A 27,326-nucleotide genomic window follows, 5' to 3' on the forward strand; every position below is an offset into this window, starting at 1 on the left:
TATGCAGCCAGCAAGACAGGTATATAGGTATGAAACAGTCATATACAGATTGCACATTTAGGTACATTTAAATACATCATAACAGAAACAGCAGGATTAACTCCAGACAGAAGTTAAATCAAATGTTATTCTAAGTCAAGGTGGACATTCAGTTGCCATTAATTAATAACTACACCTCTTGTAACAAAAAAGACAAACTGCTTTTTGAATGTAATGTTGATCTCTGATGACAATCCAAATCTGTTATTACCAATTATTTGTTATTATCTGTTTTTGATACTTACAACATTGTGTTAATGTCTTTTTAGCTGTTTCTCTTACTTGTACTGCAATGGCTGTTGCTTAATTATTTTATTTTATTTTACTTTACTTGTGCAATATTTACTTAGTTGTACTGGGGAGCTTTTCTCCCTGGGCCTCCGCTGAGAAAAGGCAATAGCTCAGTCAGACTATCCCAGTCATCAAATGTCAAATAAATAAATACATACATACAAATGTCACCTTCTCAAAACAAAACTTTCACAATGGATATTCTTAAATTATAAAAACAAAAGAAATGCAGGTGGCATACACATCTTGTAACTCTTGTAACTACACATTGGACAACTCTAACTTAATCATTTGACTATTCAGTATAAGCAGATTGATAAAACGCATTATGCAAAATTAAGGAGAGACATTTCAGCTCATCTGCTTCTATAACTACTAAGCTCCTAAGCATTTAGCGTTAATGTACAGTTTCAGTAAAAGCAGCTGCCATTTATAAAAGCATCAACTATCTTATTTTAACTTTAAAATTATACTTTACATGGGATGTTGTGGCCTGTACAAGTGTTAGGGCCGCAGAATATTTAAATAAATATCAATGTATTTTATACCATAATTTCTGCTACCATCAAACCTGCCTTTATTATTTGCAAATTCAGCCAGGGGAATTCCCAGCCAGTATAAAAACCAAAGTAAAAGAAATGACAAATGTCAAGTGCAACACATCAAACAAACAAGACTACTGTAAAAAAATAATAATAATATAAAGGTTATCAAGGTACACAAAACTTCATGAAAACCAAATTACAAATGGTAAAACCACTTCCTTAACTAATTTGGCAGTAGAACACATGATCGATGTGAAAGCCCCCCCCCCACACCCCCTGCTAATTATTTATTTTAACTCTGACATTGCACTACAATGAGGGAAGGGATACATGTCCCAATCCCCACTGTAGTGCGAGCTCTACTCAAAATGACAAACTCACAAAAGAACGAATGCACACTAGCATTCACTCTTTTATGAGTTCGGCATTTTTCAGTTCGCTAATGCAAATTGTTGAAAACAGCCTTTTGCACATCTGACCATTGCAGATGTGCACCTCGATGTTTTAGTGTGTGTGTGTGTGTGTGTGTGTGTGTGTGTGTGTGTGTGTGTGTGTGTGTGTGTGTGTGTGTATACATATATCTTTAAGGCCATGTCAACTTACAGAAGAACAATATACTGAAAGTAACATTACTGAATGTACAATGCTGAAATCAAAATACCTACTCACTGTATGCATAGAAGGATGGACTTGACCCTACTGCAGGACCCATGTTAGTGAGTTTCCAAGTTTCAGTTACATGGGAGTGATATTATTTGCTGACTGCCTATGTACTGGTGCAATGTACATATGTGGAACATGTACGACTAGCTGTGCACTGGTACAGTGTGCATATGTAGTATATATATATATATATATATATATATATATATATATATATATATATATATATATATATATATATATATATAAATATGACTGAGACAAGTACTGGTGCAGTACACATGTGTAGTCATGCATAACTGCCTATTGATTGCTGCAGCATACATATGCAGTACATGTATGACTGACCATGTACTGGTGTAGTGCATAAATGTAGAACATGTATGGCTAGCTATGTACTGGTACAGTGTACATATGTAACACATGTATGTTATCAGTAGGTATTTTGAGTTCAGCATTTTAATGCTTCATCATTTTGACATTTCAGGATTTTGGATTCATTGTTATGATTTTTAGTACACTACTATTAAATAAGTTGTCACATACCTCTCTCTCTCTCTCTGTATATATATATATATATATATATATATATATATATATATATATATATATATATATAGATATGACTGTGTGTATATATATTCATGAAGACAATTGTATTTTTCACATGTATGTGCTCTGAGCCCTTTCTTATTTGCAATGGTGATGGACAGGTTGACAGACGAGATCAGACAGGAGTCCCCATGGACCATGATGTTTGCAGATGACATTGTGATCTGTAGTGAGAGTAGGGAACAGGTGGAGGAGACCCTGGAGAGATGGAGATATGTTCTAGAGAGAAGAGGAATGAAGGTCAGCAGGACTAAGACAGAATATATGTGTGTGTGAATGAGAGGGAGGATAGAAGAATGGTGAGGATGCAAGGAGTAGAGGTGGCGAAGGTGGATGAGTTTAAATACTTGGGGTCAATAATTCAGAGTAAAGGGATGTGTGGACGAGAGGTGAAGAAAAGAGTACATGCAGGATGGAGTTGGTGGAGAAGAGTGTCAGGAGTGATTTGTGACAGACGAGTACCTGTAAGAGTGAAAGGGAAGGTCTACAAGAGGGTAGTGAGACCAGCTATGTTATATGGGTTGGAGACGGTGGCATTGATGAAAAGGCAGGAGTCCGAGCAGGATGTGGCAGAGTTAAAGATGTTAAGATTTGCACTGGGTGTGATGAAGGTGGACAGGATTAGGAATAAGTATATTAGAGGGTCAGCTCAGGTTGGAAGGTTTGGAGACAAAGCCAGAGAGGCACGATTACGTTGGTTTGGACATATGCTGAGGAAGGATGCTGAGTATATTGGGAAAAAATGCTAAGGAAGAAGCTACCAGGTAACAGGAAAAGAGGAAGGCCTAAGATAAGGTTTATGGATGTGGTGAGAGAGGACATGCAGGTGTTTGGTTTGACAGAGCAAGATGCAGAGGACAGGAAGAAATGGAAACAGGTGATCCACTGTGGTGACCCCTAATGGGAACAGCCAAAAGAAGATGATGATGATCAGTATGTACCTCCAGAAAAAAAAAAAAAAATATATATATATATATATATATATATATATATATATATATATATATATATATATATATATATATATATATATATATATATATATATATATATATATATATATATCCCCATTTGTAGACATATATATGTGCACATATATACATCACTCTACACATATATAGATATATACCTATATGCACATGTCTACATATATACAAACACACACACAAGCATATATGTATGTAAAGACATGTCCCCTGTATTACTACCACAGTGATGCATGCTATGAGTGAGGCACAAGCACACATAGCAATACACGCATATATCTACAGCTGGCAGTGTGTGCAACATGGACAGGTATGTCATATGTTGGTCCCTTTTTGGGACCACATTGCCCCCATCTGTGAAGTATGCAATGGGAATATGGGGAAGTATGGCAGGTACATATGTGGAAGTGGTCAGGATTGGTAGATATAGAGGACAGTCGACAGGGATTGTATGTGACACATGTGGTGGGTAAACACTGTGGATGGAGTGTGTGGTCTGTGATGTGGATGCCCCATGGGCCTCAATATGGGCACAATGGGAGCAAGCCTCCCACCCACTGCTACTCACAACAGCAGTCCACGTCCTGAAGGTGCCTGGTCTGGAGGCACATGTTGGCCCTGTGAATGTGTACTGGGTGCCTCAGACTGATGTAGCACATCGCACATGTGTCTGTGTATCCTAGTATGGAACAGACCCTAGACCGGACCTCAGGGGAGGGAGGCAAAATCCCCTGGGTGGTTCCACCTGATGGTATTGTTGGAACAGTCTATGAGGAGGCCACAGGTTGGGACACACATGTGATGTGGCCATGTATCATGGGCAGATGGGTTTGGAGAGGTGAATCTGCTGGCCAATAGAACATATGTATGTTACTGTGTCACTGTTATAGTACCTATGTTGGTTGTAATAGTCTACACAATCCCGGTACATGTCCAACAGCATGCATAGATATCCCCAATAACATAGAATGTCAGATGTGCAGCAATCTCAGAGCAGCCATACCACTAGCATATATGGAACCATAGTTGCCCTGACAATGGCATGCAGGTGAATAGTCTATAACAGGCCAGCAATGATAGTGTACACACAGGAGACATGGCTACAATCACATAGCAGAATGTGTGGTACAATACCGTATCTGTCCAACTGGTAGGTAAGCTGTAGCCATACCTAATGAGTTGTGTGTACAGTTTGTTGAAGCTGATATGGTGGGGGGGGGGGTGACAGAGATGTGTATTATGAACTGTGGTAACCTTGTTGTATGAGTTGCTCAGACCTGTTTCCATCTTTATGTCTTTCAGCCAAGATGGCACATGCAGGGTTGCCCACCTATTCCCATGCAGAAAATGAATTGTTGATATCACACTTGATCCAGCACTATCCAGTGCTGTTTGGCAGGGCTGCACATGAGCAGCAGGAGCAGACCGCCCTGTGGAACGACCTAGTCCACAGGGTCAATGATGTCGGACTGCACAACCGCAGTTATGAGCAGGTCTGGCATCATTGTACTGACCTGCTTCGCAATTCCCATCAGCGTGCTGCTGAAGTCTGGGGAGATCACCTTACCACAGGGGGGGGCCATGCCATCCATCCCCCCGACATGTGTGGAGGAGCTACTGGCCAGCCTCGTGGCACCTGCCCGTCTGGACAGCCATCAACCACTGTACTCCTTCGTGGAGGTGGATGTCACCCACACACTAGCCCAGGAGCATGCAGGTAAGGACACAGGGCACATCAGTAGACCACTGTTGTATATACATCTGCATTGGTACAGGTAGATCATGCATATCTGACATGTCAGAGATATAATGTGTTGCTGCACTGTAGTGATAAACAGAAGTCCAGATGTGGCATTATCATGGGAATGTACCATTGATGTATTGTAATACTGCACCCACCCTGTAGCACTGCCATAGGTATGGCCCCTGCCATTGCATCTGTCACCCTCTTATGTAGGTCCCCCTGGGATACCACTATTGCAGCAGCCTATGAGTATGTTTTATGTAGATGCTTGCCAACACACCGGGCATGTAATGGTGATGGTATATTCCATGCACACATCTAACACACCTACCCTGAATGCATACTGTACATGTGCATGTATTGTTGCTGTGAAATGCACGGTCTTACAGGGGTGAGCATGATGGGGTACTGGAAGGATATGTCACACACCTGCATGATAACTAACATCCTGTCATTGCAGAATGTGCCCACAGGGAGTAACATACTGGTGCTAGACATGGCCTACAGTAGGGACATGTTCAGAACAACACCCATATACAGTGCAACACCAGTGTGTATACCTGTAGGTAAATGGCAACTGCTGCAGAGATACACTATGGCATTACAGTAGTTCACATTATCAGCTGGGTCTAGGCTACAACATGTGGTGCTCAGTGTATGGGACACTGCAAAGTGACACACATGTGTAGGGCTTACTTGTCATGCATCTGCATAAAGGCTGAAGGAGGGGGCGGTTTCAGCATGACACACCAGTACACTGCAACAGGGATCCTAAGGATGCTAGGAATTGCTCTATCTGCACATAGTCAGGTTCAGGGCCTGTGGCAGCCATAACCCTACCCACACAGAAATACTGACGGCAGTGTGTGAACACCATGGGATGTGCACATGAGTAGACCTTGCAATCATGCAGAATAGGGGGGGCATGTGTAGGGCAGACTGAACATAAACTGGCAAATGCAGATGGCCCATGCTGGTATACCCCTGCCAGGAGCAGTGACTGCTGTAGTACACACAAGAGGTACAATAAACCATCATGATAAGGGTGTCCACACATATGCCCACACAGTGTGTATGCACTGCGGTCAGCAGCCGCACACCTAACACAACCTGTAGACACTCCATTTAAAAGTACAGGACATGTGTCTCATATTGGGCTTGTGCACTGCTAAGATTTGCGGTGATGTGGTCCCATGGGAGGTCAAGGATGTGTGCGTCTCAAATCAGTTCATAGGTTCATAGGTTTATAGGTTCATAGGTTGATACTAGGCTATCTGCCCTAGGGCATTTACAAGCCTAGTCAGAGTGTGTTTGGCTTTCGCCACCCTTCTTAGATTAGTTGACTGTGCCTCTGTATAGTAGGTCACAGAAGATAGCCCATTTAAGGTTAGTTTACAGTGCCTCTGTCTAGCAGTGACACAGAAGAGATCCCAGGGGTAAATTTACAATCTCCCATCCAAACGTATAGGTTCATGGGTTGATACTAGGCTATCTGGAATTAGCATGGGTTTAAGCAGAGCAGCAAGCCACACAAACCCACCTTAATCACCTTCACTGTTTCTGACATGGTTAGACACATCTGCAAACTAATCACACCTACCAAGTCTCAAACCCAGGAGCCTGTTAACTACAGTATAGGGCATTACCTAGCTAGACCACTCAGCTCTTGAAGGTGTGTACAGCCCCCATAGCTACAGTATGCTCTGATGGTTGTCAGTGTAAGAGTATTGGAGTGGTCATACTTGGTCTGTTGATGTTGACAGCAGTAAATCAGGCATCAGGCATTCACCAATGAAAACTGTCCACATATCATCCCAGGTATGTGTTGCTGAAAAACATAGGGGTTGTGAGAAGTAAAGCTGACATAACTGACACAGTACTACACATTCTGCAATGGGTTGTACACCTGTGAGTTGGGGTGCACAGTACATGGCAGGGTGCAGAACAGGTGCACAGCAAGACTGTGTACATGGGTGCAGTGGTATCCAGAGGAAGGGGCATCACTTAGTGACACAGCACATGCATCACACACATGTATACTGCTGCAAGCATGGTTTGACTATAGCTGATCTGTACCATATGTTCTGCATGCTGGCAGATGGGTAATAGGAGGACTGTGTGTACTATCTTTGTGCAACCTCACGTGTGCGTGTGTGTGTGTGTGTGTGTGTGTGTGTGTGTGTGTGTGTGTGTGTGTGTGTGTGTGTGTGTGTGTGTGTGTGTCCTGTTGGTTAGTTAGTTTGTCTGCAGGGCCACTCCGGTGAAGTTGAGGGAGGTAGATGCATGTAGGATATGTGTGTGCATGTGGGTGTTTGTGTGGGTGGCGATGTATGCACATGTGTGATTGTGGGTTGTTCATATGGCTGTACATCCCTGTGGGACCATGCAGTACATGGACATAGAATGGCACATTGCACACCAGGAATACCTGTCATGTGTGTAGTCACAGGACAGCAAATAGTATACTATGGTCTGTAGCATGGAACAGGCATTCAGAGGGAAGGTAGACACCAGGTACACCATTAATATCACAGTCAGCAGAGAGGTCACCTACAACCCACATATGCAGCTCTACAGATGCATTGGGGAAGTACTAGTCAACACCAAGGAGTGTATCCAAATATTACAGGTGTCACATGATAGGCTGAAAGGGCAGCAAATGTGGCATTTACTGAGCATTACATACACATGACACACTAGTGCAAGATATTATGGATGCAACATAGTAGCCCACACATATAGGGGCCATGCACATCATATCCGGGCATACAGAGGGTGCATACCAAATGACAGCAGTGAGGTAAGGTAAAACCACTAAACACAGGTCAGGCAGGTAAAGTAGCAACAGGCCTTGTGTTGTGGCCACTTGTGTGGGCATTTAGAGGACTGAGATGTTAATGAGTGGTATCAATGTGTGTATGTTACAAAGTGTGATGCAGGATGGGGTAGCAGATGGACATATATGTAGGACTGTCTGTAAAGCCATGGACAGGTAGGTATTACGGAGGTGTGTGTGTGTGTGTGTGTGTGTGTGTGTGTGTGTGTGTGTGTGTGTGTGTGTGTGTGTGTGTGTGTGTGTGTGTGTGCGTACAGTTAGGTAATAGTGCACAGGTTTTAAAGTGCATTTATTGTTTTCCCTCACAGGTGGCAACGTGGGTCAGGGTCCCTCCTGCATGCAATCTGATGATGGTGTCCATGCAGACACTGAAGATGATGATTGTACTGTTGAGGCACAGGTGGGGTTGTCAGGGGCTGACACTGCGCTAACATTTGACATCCCCCTTTTAGCCACCCCAACCCCGCACACAGTTTCAGTGCCTGTACATACCCCATCACCAGTGCCCATAGCGGAGGAACAGCTGGCGTTTTTTTGGCAGTGCACAGGGAAGTGTGGTAACCATGCCTACTGTGTCCGGTCACAGTAGACATAGCCAGATAGCCAACAGGGCACCACATAGGCAGATGTCCCAGGGTGCTCATGGTAGGGCCGCTGGACATCATGCCCCTGGCATAGGTGACATAGCTGGTACCAGCAGGCACATGTTTCAGGCTGTAATGGCAGTGCAGGCACATATCAAACATTACACCAGACAGGGCCTGAGGCTGCAGGGAGCTACTCTCGCATCTGTAAGCGACAACCTCTGTGAACTATCGGGTGCTATCCTTGCTTATACCGAGCACACAGATAGATGGCATAATGAGATGATGGCCCTCATCGGCTGTGGTGTGTCTGTGTTTCAACGTGTGGTGGGGATGTGGCAACGCCTGCATGGATGTGGGCCAGCAACACCAACAGCTGGCAGTCAACGTGGACATGCTTGGACACCAAGGTGCTCCCATAGTGGCAGTAGCAGCCCCGGCAGTGTGGGGGGTGTGCTGTCCACACTGCACCACAGCAGGCCATGTGCACGTGCTCCTGGCCAGTCCCAGGAGGGACCTAGTATCAGTAGACAAATATCAACAGGTGAGAATAGCAGTGTGATGCCTGTGCCCTGGCCCAGCAATCAAGGAGCCTCAATCCTCACCACTGACTCCAGAGAGGGCGACTCCTAGAAGATGAAAGGATAACTAATACACACAGTAAAGCACAATTTCCCTTAGTGCACCCAGAGATCACAGTCAGTCTGGGGCTGGTTGCTCCCTTGCTCACCAGGTCCCCAATAAGGCTCCCCACTGGCACAGCTATAGGGTCCAGATCTCAGCCTAGCTGGCAAGCTAACCTCCAGTACCCTCTCTGTCCAACCAGTGCTTCATGTCCCTGCCCAGGTAGCTGACACATACCCACACTTTGAGATAAGTATTTATACATCTTCACATATACTCCTGGGAAAGGCTGACACAGATACTCTAGCTGTGCCCCTTTACCCAGGCTATACGGTAGTAATTTCTGCCACCACCAGCTAATATTATCAGCTACTAAAAGACCCTTAAAAGGGTGTCCAATTATTACTGTGCAATATTATAATCCAATGGTAGTATGACTAACAGTTGAGGGCTAATTTGGAGTGACTTAGACAGTAAAATCTGTAAATATGTAATGTACTTTAGAGGTTAAATTATCTCTACATAAACTCGCAACAGGTAAAGTTTTTAAAATATTTAATAATAAATAATTAAAACACAAGACAATACTACTGCACCACAGAGATATCTAAGAGTTCATAGATCACACAGAAACTTAAAATAATACAGTAGGACAGGTCTGATGTCAAAGAAAAACACTTAATCTAACTTTCTAATCTTTAGCTAATCTTAAGAGAAAACACAGTGCTATAATCCTACTTACATACATAAAGCATAAGCAGTGCTGGGTTAGATGTCCAAGAAAAAAATGCTTACAGTCTCTCACTGAACAATAGTTTTTAAACACTAACCAGCAGCTCTGCTGAGGCCCTCCCAAATTACATCATTTTGACACTTAGGTTTTCTCAGGCCACAAACTGCATTATTTAGCAAGCTAATACGTGCTCAGGAAACTACAACAGTACAAGGCATTTCACATATACACTCTAGCAGAAACCAGAACAATAAAGCACCTTCCACATGTAAATTCTGGCCCTTAACTTTAACCTTAAAACAATGGGCATGAAACCTTCATCCAAAACCACTGGAGCCAACTTGTAAACATCAAAGTGTTTCATAAGATCTTTCAACTTCAAAAGACACATTTGAAATGCTTGGCTTTGTTTTCCTTACAGCAGATGGCAATGCTGCAACAATCTTGAAGTTCACATTTTACAGTCTTTTCTTTCATTTAAAAACACAAGCCTGTATTTTACATTTATTTATACAGTTGATAGAATTATGTATCAAATTCTATTTGACTAAGCTGGCAGCCTTCGCCCATCTTCCTCCAATCTTCACAAGCACATCGAGGCTTGTACCTGGATGTAAATGACACAACGGCCAGCAAGTACTGTTCCAAAATCATTTTAATTAACGAATGCACAAGGGATATATAAATATATCCTGCTCCAAACCGGTTTCGGTTCCCCTTCTTCAGTGGAGCTGAAAATTATGGAAAAGCCAACATCTGATTTCCTTTTTATAATGTCAGTAAACATTATAGACCAATCAGAATACAAACATCTTTTTAAACATATTTTCTTAATATGAAATGAACCCAGCAACCATATTGTGAATATACCTTAGTATTATATAAACATATATTATTGGTCTTACCAAAAAAATTAGGATATAAGACTGTGTGTTCTACTAGTTGCTAATATTTAGAACTTTCTGCATTACCTATATCTGAGCATGCTCTGTTCTTATAGACTACCTGATAGGAGTTGATATTTGAGTTTATGTTAGAACAGTTTTTATTCATCAGTTAATTGGGTATTGGGATATAAGATTGTATTTTTCAAATAGTAATTTATCTTTCAATACTTTTGTATTATATACATTTTGTAGGGTAGAGTTTATTTTGCTACTGATAAGACTATGTTACTTATTATATATAACTGGACTGGATTGGTCAAGTACTTTTGGAACTACTCTTTTTTGTAGTTTGCACTGTTATTCATCCATTGGCCATTTTTTAGGTTCTTATTTGGTTTTCCATCTATCTGGATTTATGCAATTTGGTCAATATTGGTTAGTTTAACTTAGTATAGCTTGTGTTCCCCTAAGTTGCTGGTATTTATATATGTCACAGGTTCCATTATTATTGGATACTATATATTTGTGCCTTGTTTAGGCATAAGTTATCTGGGTCTCCCTTTTTAGTTTTGGCACCGCTTCCTCCCTATCTTGGACTTGCTAAGATAGTTATCATGAATTTGGATAGTATTTTGCAGGGTATGTGTGCTGATAGAGAAGATATCCAGGTCTTTGGACTGGAATCGACCTCAAGCAACAGTTCTATTAATCAACGGACCACTCCTTCTAGTGATGGATGCCAATTTGCATTTTGTAATTTGGAGAAAGCCCTTAAGGGGCTGAGAGCAAATATATGGCATCTACGCCTATTCAAGGCTTACATGCACAAAAATTAGTGCCACGTGGACTTAGAATTAAGTTGAGCCATGGTCAGCAGATCTGAAGAGAGGCTGACCAATGAGTGGTTTGAGGCAGTTCAAGAGGGATCTATGAAGTTTGTACAAATATTGACAGATTATTATGAAAGGACAATAGATTCAAATATTGTTGAGATTAAAGAATTAAGTAGTACTTGCAAACAATTTGAATCCAACACTAACTATGGTATGTTGGTTGCTAATTTATCAAAAGAACTGATCCAGTATGACAAACTGACGAAGAGAGGAAAGTTAAAAAATTTCATAGGGACGTTAATGATTATGCTAGGGACGTCCTTTGAGCTTCAAAAATCAGTGAGATTTAAAGATATGTCTATGGGTAGGAGTGGTGCCAAGGCTAAGAAACGACCCAGACCTATTCTTAAAAATAGAGAACAGACATATACTAGCACCTCAGGTGATGAGTCTTCTCCCACTGATAGCAGGGGTTACTTCTGACCTCTCACCCCATAAAAAGAAGCAATATACCTACCCCTTTGGGGGAAGAAGACAAGACGCGGGGGGAGGAAACACCGCAATAGGTTCAGATCTGGAATCAATGGATGGAATAGTGCAGGCTCTTTTGAAATAGATACAACTTCCACATTTCAAAATGTGCTTAATCTATCTAAAGTGGAATTAACATTGGAACAAGAAAAAATATTGAATAAAGGTTTAGGGTTTGTACCCGGATTTTTTTGTGATCAATATCAAACTGTAAAAGATATTTTGGAATTTTGCCGTTTAAACCTTAAGATATTCTTTTCAGATCAGACAAATAATACAGCTCAAAGATCTACTGAATTTAGATTTCTCAAATCTACTTTTCAACCCCCTGCCAATATGCATGTTACAGCCTTTCAACAGGCAGTACTTAGGGATTTACATTTTCCACCATATGGCTTTAATATTTTGTCAGACAATATTCAGCATACTGAAAGACAGGCACTTGAAGAACTTAAAAATAATAATGACATAGTTATTGTCAGGGCAGACAAAGGTGGGGCAGTGGTGATTTTGGATATAGATTATTATATACAGGAAGGATTAAGACAATTATCAGATCAAAAATGTTACAAGAAAATGGACATTGATCCTACCACTACTTTTAAACAGGAAATTGATGAGTTCCTGAGTAGTGCAGTTGAAAATGGTATTTTGTCTAATACTATTGTTAAACATTTGACTGTTAATGATCCTAACAAACAGATATTTTATTTACTACCTAAAATCCATAAATCCCTGACTTCCCCACCAGGCCGTCCAATTGTGTCTGGTCATGGTTCTTTGACGGAACCACTTTCAGTTTTTTTGACTGAATATTTAAAACCTTTGTTAACTCAGGTAAGAGCTAGAATTAAAGACACTACACAGTTCTTACAAATCATAGAAGAGATGGAACTTGAACCAGACTGGCTACTCTGTACTCTGGATGTACGATCTTTATATACGAGTATTCCCATTGTGGTCTTCAAGCATTACAATATTGGCTTGAGAAATCCAACTTATATAGGCCTGGATTTAATACACTTTTGATTTGTATGTGTGAGCATGTTTTGAATAAAATGTATTCTTCTTTCAAGGTGACTGCTATTGGCAGTTACAAGTACTGCTATGGGTGCATCTTTTGCACCCATATATGCAGACCTATTTATGGCGATTTAGAAGAATACTTAATTTATGATACATCTCACAATATTTACATCGAGAAATAGATATCTGGCAGATATCTTGATGATTGTTGGATGGTGTGGCGGATGCGGAATATCTTAAAGAATTTGTAGATTACCTTAATGGTAACCCCTGGGGCATTGAATTTACTATTAAGAGTAGTAGGTTCAATATTGAATTCCTGGATGTCAGTGTATATAGGAAGCCTGATGACACACTAGGTACAAAAATATATAGGAAATATCCTGAATATAATACACTGTTACATGCCTCGAGCATGCATCCCCGCCACACTGTCCGATACATCCCAAAATCTCAATTCTGTCGCATTAAAAGAATTAATTCCAGTTATGAAGACTATGAGACAGCCAGCTTGGATCTTACAAATAGATTCTATGATAGAGGGTATGCTACGTTTGATATCAAATCTGCTAAATATATGTCAGACAATAAAAGTAGGGACCAACTCATACAATATAAAGATCATGGTCAAGATAAAAAAGGAGATGAAGTTATGAGGTTGGTCACTACCTATGGTAGAAATAATCAAGTTATTAGAGGTGTGATAGAGAGAAATTGGAATATCTTAATGGCTAATGACATTCTTAGACAACATCTGGGGCCATGTTGTCAATTTTCTTATAGAAAGGGCAAAACTTTAGCCTCTATGTTCTCACACTTTAAACATCATAGCAGTGGAGGGCAAGGTATAAACAGCTCACCATTATGGGCAAAGAATTGATTGGCACCTATCCTTGTGGACATTGTATGTCTTGTTTGGATATTAATAAAACTAAATCCTTTAGTAGTGCCAATACCAGCAAAGTTTATGATTTAAAATTTTTTGGTAATTGCTCGATGAGTTGGGTGATATATCTTGCCACCTGTCAATGCTCTGCATTCTATGTGGGAAAGACTTCCAGGCCCCTTAGAATAAGAATTGGGAACATAGAAGCAACATTAAGAACAAAATATCTAGTAATGCCCTCTATTTACATACTATGAAACATCCCACGCAAAATTTAAGTTCACTATTATTGACAGGGTTGTTGGTGATAGGAGTCACCAACAAGGCTGGGACAATATTTTGACAGAAAAGGAGAAATATTGGATCATACATTTGGGTGCATTATTCCCGCCAGGTATTAATGATCACCTATAATACATCTTCTGTGATATATATCTATGCACTATTATGATTGATATATCTTATATAACATAGATTATTTATCAAATATTATCAAATGATATATATTTATTAAGTATGGTTTCTATATCCTAATTTATGGTTCCATATATCTAGATTTGAGTATGACAATGTGTAAATATTCTTATGTATTTTATTTTGATTTTTTATTTTTCATTATTTTATGTTCATTTATATATATATATATTAGTTTATATATATATATACATATAGGGCATTGTGTTAGCCCATATATGTTTATATAATACTAAGGTATATTCACAATATGGTTGCTGGGTTCATTTCATATTAAGAAAATATGTTTAAAAAGATGTTTGTATTCTGATTGGTCTATAATGTTTACTGACATTATAAAAAGGAAATCAGATGTTGGCTTTTCCATAATTTTCAGCTCCACTGAAGAAGGGGAACCGAAACCGGTTTGGAGCAGGATATATTTATATATCCCTTGTGCATTCGTTAATTAAAATGATTTTGGAACAGTACTTGCTGGCCGTTGTGTCATTTGCATAGTTTGGTTGGCCGTGCATCGCTCCACGTGAGAGGTTTGTGTGTTTGGTTGTTGTACCTGGATGTGCCCGTGGAACCCCTGACAGGCACAGTCCACACCCTGCCAGGTATGGTCTGCAGCTGTCCATAAACACCTGTGTAGGGCAGCCACATGGCAGAACTGTGTGCATGCATACCCACACATTATGCAAAAACACCTAGGGTAACCCCATACCTACACATACCACATCACCTCGCTCGACTTCCAATAGTATACCCCTCACCCACACACATGGTGTCAAATGTATGGCCTATCCTCAGTTTCTGGCAAATCAACATAACACCCTGTACATATGATGATACCTGTGCCACATCCCTGTCATCCATACCATCAATGCAGGGACAGGCTGATATGGCTCTGATGCACACGGTGACTGTACCACAGTGTACCACAGTACTGCAGTGTAACATGCTGTAGGGAGTAGAGTGTAAGGCATATTTGGCAGGTAGTGTAGCCATCCAGCAATGATGCCTTATAGCTGTTAGTAACACTGGTTGGTTGTGGTCTCTATAATGTTATCTATATGTATTGTAGGTGTGCATGTGTCAGCACTAGAATGGTCGGCAGTCTTATTTCACAATGGGATATGTCAATGTGGTGACACCATGGCTGTGACATATCTGGGGTACAGTCGAACACATTTCACAGCTTGCTAAACTGGTTATTGCCTGTGCCACATGAACAGGTGGCCCGCTGAGGCATGTATACCCTGCAAACTTATCTAGACCCATCCACATACATGCACACTGTTACTTGGCCACAGTGGGACCAGACCCCTACCTAGCTATGTAGTGATACTGAAGTGTAGTGTGTGGCTTACATTGCACATACCACACAGCATTTAGGATGAGGTGTGTCCCAGGTTACATGTTACATGCAGAACATCCCCCGACAGTATGCTAATGGGGGATGTAATGGGTGTATTTGGACAATATGTAGCGTGACATACCATCATATAAACATTTACAGACACATAACAGCTAGACACACACCTGAGATACCAGGAGCTATTGCTGATAACTAACTTGACCGTGTCTCCAACGTGCTACAGGTAGGCTGCACACATCAGATGCATAACTGGCTTGAATTGTGGTAACAGTTACCTGTATGATTGATGGTGACAGTGGTAACCATATAGTGGCACATGGGCCATATACCGGGTGTACAGACAATCACGGATGGAACGCTGAGGCTTGCAAGGCAGTAAAAAACTGCCGTTACACAAGAAAACAGTTCAAAGCAGTTCAACCACGGCAGTGTGAGCTTCAAAGGAAGCTTCAAATAAATCACAGATACAACTCAGATGAAATACCAATACTGGCAATATAGGTAACCATTAAAAGTGCAGATGAGCTTCAAATCCAAGACCACATAAGCCACGAACTCTACAAAATGGATGTGAACGTTCTTTATTCAGTGAGCGCTTTCACCCCAGGCGGGTTTCTTCAGACTGTACAGAGAACTAATTACAGCACAGTCTATATATACTCTAAAAGATCACGTGATTAATTAAATCAATTAAAACACTATATAGGACTAAAAACTAACATCACATGCTAACTGGTGTACTATAAATATAATAGTGAAAATAATAAATAAAAAATATATAATAAAAAATATATATACTGAGGCAACAGTATATACAAGGGCATTTAAAAAGCATAAGTCTATATACTCCATATAAACATTTCATACCATCATGGACTTACACCAAATGTCCACTAGATGATGCTATCTTGCATAGAAAATACTGAATACATAAAAAATGTTATAAGTAAATACGTGTATACTTAAACAAAATAGATATCAATGTTCCTAAATTCATTATGATAAAAACTAACTAATAATGACTAACACCAAGAATTAAAAACAGATGTTACGACCTATCTAAAGTCTAGACATAGTGGATAATTCATTTCGCCACCTTCCTGAGCCTTCTCTTCTTGAGAAAAGGTTGAAGGCTAATCTTATCATTAAGCCCTGGAAAAAAGTCCGCCTTACATCTGATAATCCACTTAGTTTCCATTTCTAGGGTTAGGTTCTCTAGGTCACCACCTCTAGAATTAGGATCTACTGTCTGTATCACTAGAAAGCTGAAGGTGTGTGCAGGACCTTTCGCTTTGTGATGTTTGGCTAAAGCGTTCTTATCATCCCCGACCCTCATGCAATAGACATGCTCCCTAATCCTTTCTCTCAGCGTTCTGTTGGTTTTCCCAATATAGTACGCTGAGCATGAGCAGCACAAAGCTAGATATACAACATTAGCCGTCCTGCAATTGGTCCCGGTGCAGAAATTAAATGTCCTGTCGAGTGAGGGTGGTTTGAAAACAGTGTCTGTGTTGATATAAATGCACTGATTACAACCATTACAAGGAATGGTGTTATATGATGGTGTAAGTACATCCTTAAAACTCTTGTGACATAATATCCTTCTTAGATTCAAGCTGTTCTTATACCTAAACCTAGGTCTGGTCCCAACCACACTGCTGATAGCATCTTCAACCTGTAGAATATGCCAGTGTTTATCTATAATGGCTCTAATATCAAAAATGTCACTAGTGTAAAATAAAGGTATTTTAACACATTCAGGCCCACGTGTAATATCTAAGTGTTCATTTACATTCGGGTTGTCTGTAGAGCTAGAAAAATACGGCTTAGCCCTATTATCTCTCATAGTCAAAACTTCCTTCTCAGTACCTTCAATATGTGTAACATTGTAGTCCCTCTCTAAAAATCTATTTCTCAGTCCCTCCAACTCATCTCTAAATCCAACCTCTGTAGGATTGAGTCTGGAGGCCCTCATAATCTGTCCCTTAACAACGTTCTCAAATATATGCTTGGGGTGCATACTACTTCTGTGTAATAGAGTGTTTTTGAAACATTCTTTCCTGTGGACAGAGGTATTGACTATACCATTGGATAACCTCATAATATTGACATCTAGATATGAAATGAACTCTTTTGAATAGTTCATTGTAAATTTTAGGTAATCAGTAAACCCATTGATTTCTTTCTCAAACTCCAATAACGATGTCTCACTACCTGCCCAAACCACAAAGAGGTCGTCCACAAATCTTTTATAGAATAGTGCACACTGTTTGAAATTCTTAGAAGGGAACAGTATTTCTTCCTCCCATTCAGCCATAACAATGTTGGCGTAGCTATTGGCACAAGCAGTGCCCATAGCTACGCCATCATTCTGTAAGTACATTTCTTCATTAAAGAAGAATATGTTGTTCTCTAAAATGATCTCTAAAAATAGAGCCAATAACTCGACAAACTGTATGTCCATTTCCGTGTTCTTCTTAAGATAATTCTGTACACTTTCCACACCTCCCTTATTAGGAATGACGGTGAACAGGCTTTTTACATCAAATGTCACCATATAATAATCTATTTCATCACTCATACCTGAAATAAATTCATATAGGTCCAACAAGAAATGCTTACTATCTCTCAACACATGAGGAATCTCATTCACTACATTTCTTAAATGATGTTCTACAAAAAGGGAGAATGGTTCAGTTAACCAACCCCGTCCAGATACAATGGGTCTCATGGGTGGATTTTCTAAGCCCTTGTGCACTTTCGGTAGACCTTTAAGTATGGGGATGAACGGATGGTTCACCTTCAGGAACTGATAGAAGTCTTTCCTAATCAACCTACTCCTGAGTAAATCGTCTATTGTGTCATACACTCTAAATATTTTCATCGTTACTTCATTTATGTCAACCTTTGTATAGGATTCATCAGTACTCAATAGAATGTTCATGTTGTTAATATAATGTAGAAAATCCATAACTACAATGGGACCACCTTTGTCAGCGGGTGTGATAATAATGTTCTTGTCCATTTTCAAACCCTGTAGAGCTTCCCTTTCTAGATGGGTCAGGTTCACTTTCTTATGTCTCTTAGTTCTATTGTCTCTGTTAGAGTACTGGGAGTATAAATCACTCTCTACAAGTTTAGTAAACGTATCTAATACAGGATGTAACACAGGTGTATAGACACTTACTGGTTTAAAATTATCAGTCACTCTATCATTATCAACCAGGCCAAAATCTAACCTCAACTGTACATTCCTGGCGAATAGCTTCATATCAATAATGGAATCAGTGATATCACTAGTTTTACAGGGTATAAAGGATAGGCCTTTATTAAGGACTTGTTCCTCGTACCCAGTTAATTCTCTCCTGGATAGGTTAATCACTAAGGATTTCCTTTCTTTCCCCACATCTTTTTTAAGGTTGGTCCTACTTGTTCCAGATCTGTTACCTTCCTTTTTTGTCTCCCCCTGCTCATGGACCGGGATCTCCCTCTGAACCTGGGGGACTGAATGGGGAAAGGGACCTCTAGCCTAGGGACCACATGGTCATTAGCTTTCCCATTATCTACAGATACAAACTTTTTCTTTGTCCCTGTTGAACCACCATTCATGGTGTTGATCGAGTTGACTATGCCCCTAACATTAGTGGAGGCATTATTATCCAAACACACCGTCTTCCCTTTGTTTTGAATAACCAAGGGATATAAGTTCACATTATTTACATTCCTATTCAAATCATCCTCTATGCCAACAGAAGCATTATCGATGGTTAAAGTATTGCTCGTTGGGGCATTGTTAGTGGATACATTAACATTGTTAGTGTCATTATTCCCACTACTTTTACTATTTTTACTACATATTTCAACTTCCCTAGAACCAGTATTATGTGTATTCATATTAGTTGTGGCATTTCTAGGCCAAGTAAAGACATGACCATTTTTAAAATCAATAACATCCCTTTCAATTTTGGTCTTCTTTTGGTTGGTTAATCGCCTCTCATATAACAAAACATTGTCCATCAATCTATCCAGTCCCAAAGTCTTTTTTGAGGTTTGGTAATTCGTATTAATATGTTTATAAGTCTCAGTCACTTTTTCTTTAATCAACTCCTCCTCAGGTCTATGATAATCAATGAGGAGTCTCATATAATTGAAACTCAGTTCCATATTTAATTTCTGCCACTTTAATAATAGTTCAGGATAATGGTTACCTGTAGTAGGCATCTTTAGGACTCGTAGCCCTCTCGGTATAATCTGTTTTTGCAAACACGCTTCAAAATGCTGCCGTTGCAGCTGTAGCCTCTTTAGTTTTAAAAGATCAGTTTCGAGCTGTTCCAAGTCATCTGCCAGTCTAAGCAAATCTTCAGCGTTGTCTATCTCAGACCCACGCTCCTCATTTGGTTCGAAAAACAATAAAGCATTCTCAGTACCTGAAATATAGTTCGTGAATCTCCCCATCATCCGTTCGGAAACACCGGTGACATCCGGTACATACACTAATTCTATTTCATCCCCTCCGTTCGTGCAAGCCATATCCTCCGGTTGGAAACAGTAAATGTAAGACAAAATCAACAGCAAAAGCTCCAACGTAAGGACAGCGATCCGTAAATAAAGTAATCAGCACAGACAATCACGGATGGAACGCTGAGGCTTGCAAGGCAGTAAAAAACTGCCGTTACACAAGAAAACAGTTCAAAGCAGTTCAACCACGGCAGTGTGAGCTTCAAAGGAAGCTTCAAATAAATCACAGATACAACTCAGATGAAATACCAATACTGGCAATATAGGTAACCATTAAAAATGCAGATGAGCTTCAAATCCAAGACCACATAAGCCACGAACTCTACAAAATAGATGTGAACGTTCTTTATTCAGTGAGCGCTTTCACCCCAGGCGGGTTTCTTCAGACTGTACAGAGAACTAATTACAGCACAGTCTATATATACTTTAAAAGATCAGGTGATTAATTAAATCAATTAAAACACTGTATGGGACTAAAAACTAACATCACATACTAACTGGTGTATTAAAAATATAATAGTGAAAATAATAAATAGAAAATATATGTTAAAAATATATATACTGAAGCAACAGTATATACAAGGATATTTAAAAAGCATAAGTCAATACACTCCATATAAACATTTCATACCATCATGGACTTACACCAAGTGTCCACTAGATGATGCTATCTTGCATAGAAAATACTAATACATAAAAAATGTTATAAGTAAATACGTGTATACTTAAACAAAATAGATATCAATGTTCCTAAATTCATTATGATAAAAACTAACTAATAATGACTAACACCAAGAATTAAAAACAGATGTTACGACCTATCTAAAGTCTAAAAATAGTGGATAATTCATTTCGCCACCTTCCTGAGCCTTCTCTTCTTGAGAAAAGGTTGAAGGCTAATTTTATCATTCAGCCCAGGAAAAAAGTCCGCCTTACATCTGATAATCCACTTGGTTTCCATTTCTAGGGTTAGGTTCTCTAGGTCACCACCTCTAGAATTAGGATCTACTGTCTGTATAACTAGAAAGCTGAAGGTGTGTGCAGGACCTTTCGCTTTGTGATGTTTGGCTAAAGCGTTCTTATCATCACCAACCCTCATGCAATATACATGCTCCCTAATCCTTTCTCTCAGCGTTCAGATGCATAACTGGCTTGAATTGTGGTAACAGTTACCTGTATGATTGATGGTGACAGTGGTAACCATATAGTGGCACATGGGCCATATACCGGGTGTACCTTGGTGTAATAACAGTGTACACAGCACCCACATCCCCACTGGATATTTTCCTCCCTGAAACCCATGATGACACTGCCATACCAACCATCACACATTGGCCGCGATTGCAATACAACCTATAGTACACCCCAACATTGGTACTACAGAGATATGCATCTCAGTCACATGCCACACATGTAGTAGGGTGTTGCATTGTCATGCCTCACCTATGGGCAGCAACAACACTATCTGTACTACTGTGTGACAATGGGTATTGTAATAGGAGTATGTGGCCTTGGAATTCTGTACCCTACAGATATAGGGACATCCACAACTACACAAACATGCCAGAACACAATGGGTATCCCATGCCTATCACCCCATTTGTAAAACACTGTTGTGCTGGTACTGCAAGGCTCATGTAGCCGGTATGTGGGGGAGCTTAACAGGAACATGTAATGTCCCATACATCAGCAGCCACAACTGACTATGGGTGTTGTGTTGGTTGTGAAGGCCCTCATGGAATTCCCATGTACAGGTGTGGTAACACACAGACACTGATATACTCAGTCATGCACACGTACACATGTAACAGTACGGGGGTGCATCCCTGCAGGTGGTCATAGCTGTGTATCTAGCTATTGTCCAAGGGGTGATGGGATGTGTAGGGGTTGTGTGTACAGTGTTATCCTGCCACCTGACAGGTGGCAGCAGGGAATCTACTGATAGGTACTACTGTCATGACCCTCAGGGTGAGAATAACATGCATCAGCCAATCCTCCAGGTGCCTCCTGCACATGGCCACTGAGGTGATCAAGGTGACATGTATGTAACATGCATTACAACACATGGTTAGTGTATGTGATGGAGTCCTGTACCCACACATGTTCTGTTGACTGTGTTAGGGTAGTGGAGGTACCTATGGCATGTGGTGCATACAGGGTGACATTTCCTATATGGGCCACTTCTTACACAGCTGTGCAGACATGTCAGTGTCAATCAAGTGTAGGTTGCCTGTACATATTCCAGCTGGATACCTGCTATCTGCAAATCTGTACAGGGACTGACAGTCATCAGCTTGGCAAGTAGCTATGCAGCAGCATGTGTGTGTTGACAGACGTCTGACAACAATATGTATGCTATAACTACATGTCGGATGCCCTCACTAACATGTGCTTTACAGACAGTAGTCTACAGTTACATTCCACATGATGGATCATTACCCAGTAAGGGGTATATACTGTGACACAGCTCACACAACAGGGAGGCCTCGGTGTCCAGCCATGCTTGCAGGTGAGCCTGTTGTCAGTACTACATTAAGCACTCTGCTCTTGCCTGGGTTAGCACTGTCAACAGTACTACTGCCATGATACACTACATGCCAGTGTGACAGCATGTACACTGGGTCACTACACCTGTATACAACACATTCACATGGATAACAGTGCTGTACAGGCCTCATATATGTTTATGTCCCACACATGGCAGTCACACCCCTTGCTACTGTAATGACAGCATATAGGTGCATGTATTGTACATGGCATTACATACACTTATTGCAGGTTATCAGACTGGGTGGTGTGTTCTGGTTACCAGGGCTAAGCTATGCTTAGCAAGTATCAACATTGCTGCAATATAACAGCTAAGCTGATTTGCGCACTGGTAAGCACTGCCTACACTTTGTAAGCACCCGTATGTTTACCCATAGCTCAATACTGCTTAGCTTCACGCAAACCCATGCCAACCCACTTAAAGCTGCTCACAACTGCCTTAACCACTCTGTATCCGACAGCCCTTGTTCTGCCCAGCAACAAAATGAACAGCCATTGCAGGTCTTGAACCCAGGACCCTTTACACTGGAGTCACAGCACTTAACCACTATGCCATGACCACTGTAAAGACTGCTGTTGTTTTACCAGTATAGCTGTCAATACACATATTGAGTAGTATTGAACATGTGCCTGTAGTTTCTAAATTGTGTAGTCCTTGTTATTACTATGACTGCTGCATCACATAAGTTATTTTATCATAATGTGCACATAGCAGATACATACGATGAGATACATGTGGGAGGGTATACACAACCGTGATGTTTACTCAAGACAGGAATATGGTTGTATACATTTAATATGTCTATATATGTCAACATGTACATACACATGTATACTCATACATATCGAAATACAAATGACAAAAATAAAACTTCAAACCCAAAAACGAACCGTGGCAACCGTGCTTAATAGCTACAAACCAATTTATTATGAAACACTTTTCATTCAATAGAAATACTTGAACTTCTTCAGATACAACACATACTAAGTATGACATTTAAATAGTAAAACTGTTAGGTCATCTGATTTTCTACATCACTTATTTAAAGACAAATGCATCCATTTCCATTAAAATTAATTAATACAAAGTTGAATAAAACCATTTATAAAGTCATGTTATATCCTATCATATTTATCACCAAATATAATCAACTGTGAATAAATATAAATATATATATATATATATATATATATATATATATATATATATATATATATATAAAAGTAAATAGCTATGAATAGCTAAAAGACTGACCAAGTAAATCAAAAAAATAACTCCCTTTTACTTTCCTACCATGATAAATACTTATAACCTATGTGAATAATTTATATAAAATGTATTTACATATAAATAAATAAATAAATACATTCATAATTGGTACTTTATTAAATAATGATTTAGATATTTTATATACATGTATGTTTTCAATAGTTAGCACCAAGTTTATTATATTCTGTAACTGTGTCCATATGTTTATCTACATAAACTCTTTAGTTTTAGTAGAGGCATTATGGAACACATATCATTTAAACCAGAAATGTTATATGCATATAGTTGAACTTGCCATATTAATTCCAGTCTTTCTAGCTCTATCTCAAGTGGTCCACCTCTCATACTTTTTGCCACCTGATCTAATATCCAACATTTAAATTCATGATTCGAATATTCTTGGATGTGTTTGGCTAATGCATTATCTTGTTTGAGTCTATTTATAGGTTCATAGGTTCATAGGTTCATACTAGGCTATCTGCCCTAGGGCATTTATAAGCCTAGCCAAAGTGTGTGTGGCTTTCACCACCCCTTAGGATGAGAATACTATACCCATTAGTTTGCTGTGCCTCTGTCCAGTAGTGACACAGAGATGATTCCAGGGGTAAACCTACGATCTCCCATCCACTCATCAAGATTTCTCTTGAACAGAGTCAGTGAAGGGCTCTGCCTCACATGGACTGGGATTCTGTTCCATAGTGTAGGGAGTCTCTGGGTGATGAATCTGTCCCTCCAGCACGTCCTATTTATATCCGTGTTGAGGTTTAAGTCTCTTGCTCTCGTGGCTCTGGTGGATTTGGATTTTTTGAAGTGGAGCATGTCCATTAATTCCGGGTTGGACATGGCCATGTATGTCAGGCACAGATCACCTCTGAGCAGACGGTATGCGACTGAATAGAGCTAGAGTTTCTTCAGTCGGGCATCATATGACATATGTTTGAGCCCCTTTATCCTTTTGGTGAGGAACTTTTGGGGTCTTTCCAACTGCTGCAGGTGTCGGGTAAGGTACATTCCGAATGGGGCGTTGTACTCAATCATTGGTCTGATAAGTGAAGAGTACAGGGGTACAATGACCTCTCCTGATCTGGATGTGAATCCCTTCATGATCAGGTGGGCAATGTAGAAGGTCTTCCTAACCACTTTGGCAATGTGAGTGTCAAAAGAGAGGTTACTGTCAACTTGGGTCCCCAGGTCCCTGATAATTTCTTCCGTGTTTAATGGATTACCACCTATGTGGTAATTAGGGGTTACCTTGTTTTTCCCAAAGGGTATGACTATACATTTTTTGGCATTTAGCTTAAGGCCATGGCTCTGGCACCAGTTATCCATTTCTATGAGACCTCTCTGGAGGATGTCTGTGTCTGATGGAGTGTCAATTATGGTGCCCAGTTTGCAGTCATCTGCAAATTTTGTCAGCCACAATCCCCCTATGTTTAGATGTACTATTAGTCAAAAATAATCTTGATAAAAAGTACGAGGCAAAAATATATAGGAAACCCTCCTTATACTATATGTATGTTCATATATCCTATCTCTTAGCCTATGTATTGTCTTGCTGACATAAAAACAAGGGCAATATTGCCACTTGGCGAGGTAGACTACCGTTTTTGAATTACAGTTGTACTACTTATTACTTGTCAATCCTTTGTTGTTAACAGATACTGATGCCCCAATCAAAATGTATCTACAATAAGGACAGGAACCACATCATTGCATACCTCTCTGGTTGGTATCCATACTATGTATACATTCAAACAAATTTTTCAAGTTTTTATCCCTTCTGGTAGTGAATTTTGGTGTAATACCCAATTTTTCCAGTAACTCTTTATCTTCCGTAAGAATATTCCAGTTCTTAAATACAATGTTCCTTATATAATAGTAATCTACACTGAATGTTAAAACAAAGTTGTAAGTGTGACATGAGGGGCCATTTGTTCTAGTTCTACTCATGGATGTCACTACTAGGAATTCTAAGCTACTAGAATTTTCTACTATACTTACATTTTCAGACGTATCTTTACCAAGTATGGGTTTGTACATAGAATTCGTTCTTTTTCTTACTACTTCATTTGTAATATTATCCAGAAAACTACTTGGGTATGCTCTTTTGGTAAACATTTGTTTTAGTAGCTGGCATTCAATAATAAAATCCTCCTCTTTTGAAACCATTCATGCCACTCTCACTAATTGTCCCTTTACCACCAATTTCTTTTGGTGGTAGGGGTGGGCGCTTGAAAAATGTAAGAATGTATTTAAATAGGAGGGTTTCCTATATATTTTTGCCTCGTACTTTTTATCAAGATTATTTTTGACTAATAGTACATCTAAAAATGTAATTTGATTTTCATCAAAATTGTATGTAAATTCGAGAAAATCTGTACTCTGATTAAAGTAATCAACTAAATGTTGAGCTTGTTCTTTAAAGCCCTTAAATAATATCAATATATCATCCAAAAAATGTGCAAAGTACACTATTTGTGATCTAATTTCATCAATATTAAACACAAAGGAACATTCCCAGTAGTTCATGACTAAATTGGCAAAACTAGAACCACATGGAGACCCCATGGCCACTCCTCTTTTTTGGTGATAGAAGTTGTTTTTAAAATATATGTAATTATGTGACAACACAATATCTAACAGTTCTTCCACCAAACCTATTTCTGATAGTGGGGTGCCTTTGTTCCTAAGGTTAATACCTTGTTATTGTGGTATTGAAGTATAAAGATCCTTTACATCTACTTTCAATAGGTTGTGTTGTTCATTAAATTCTATTTCATTAATCTTTTCTAAGAATGATCAGGAGTCCTTGCATATTGCAGTTTCTGTTAGTGCATATTTCTTAAGAACTGAATCCACCACTTTTGCGCATGCATAATTTGCAGAGTTCCTGCCATCTACAGTAGGTCTAAATGCTGGGTCAATTAGATTCTTGTGAATTTTAGTCGCTCTAAATATTGTTGCGGCTATGGGTGCAGACATAATCATATAATTATACATATCAACATCAATTTTTCTTTCAATAAATAAATCATTGATGTATATTTTTAATCTTTGGTTAGCCAGATTATATTCATTCAAGGAAGCTTTAGTATACGAGTCAGAGGATAATAAAAATTCTATTTTGTTCTCATAGTCAACTGGGTCCATAAATACCAGACCACCACCTTTATCTGGTTTCATAATACGGACTCTAGTTTCTTTCAAATATTTAATACATTCTTGTTCATCCTTTGTTAGGTTCCCCTTTGTTACCATATCCTTTTTCCATAAGTCAAAATGTCTAAAATCTAATTCACATACTTTTTCAAAGGTGTATAACAGGTTGTGCAAA

Source organism: Protopterus annectens, chromosome 14.part0, assembly GCF_019279795.1.
Source record: "Protopterus annectens isolate FY-2018-M chromosome 14.part0, PAN1.0, whole genome shotgun sequence".
Lineage (NCBI taxonomy): Eukaryota > Metazoa > Chordata > Ceratodontiformes > Protopteridae > Protopterus > Protopterus annectens.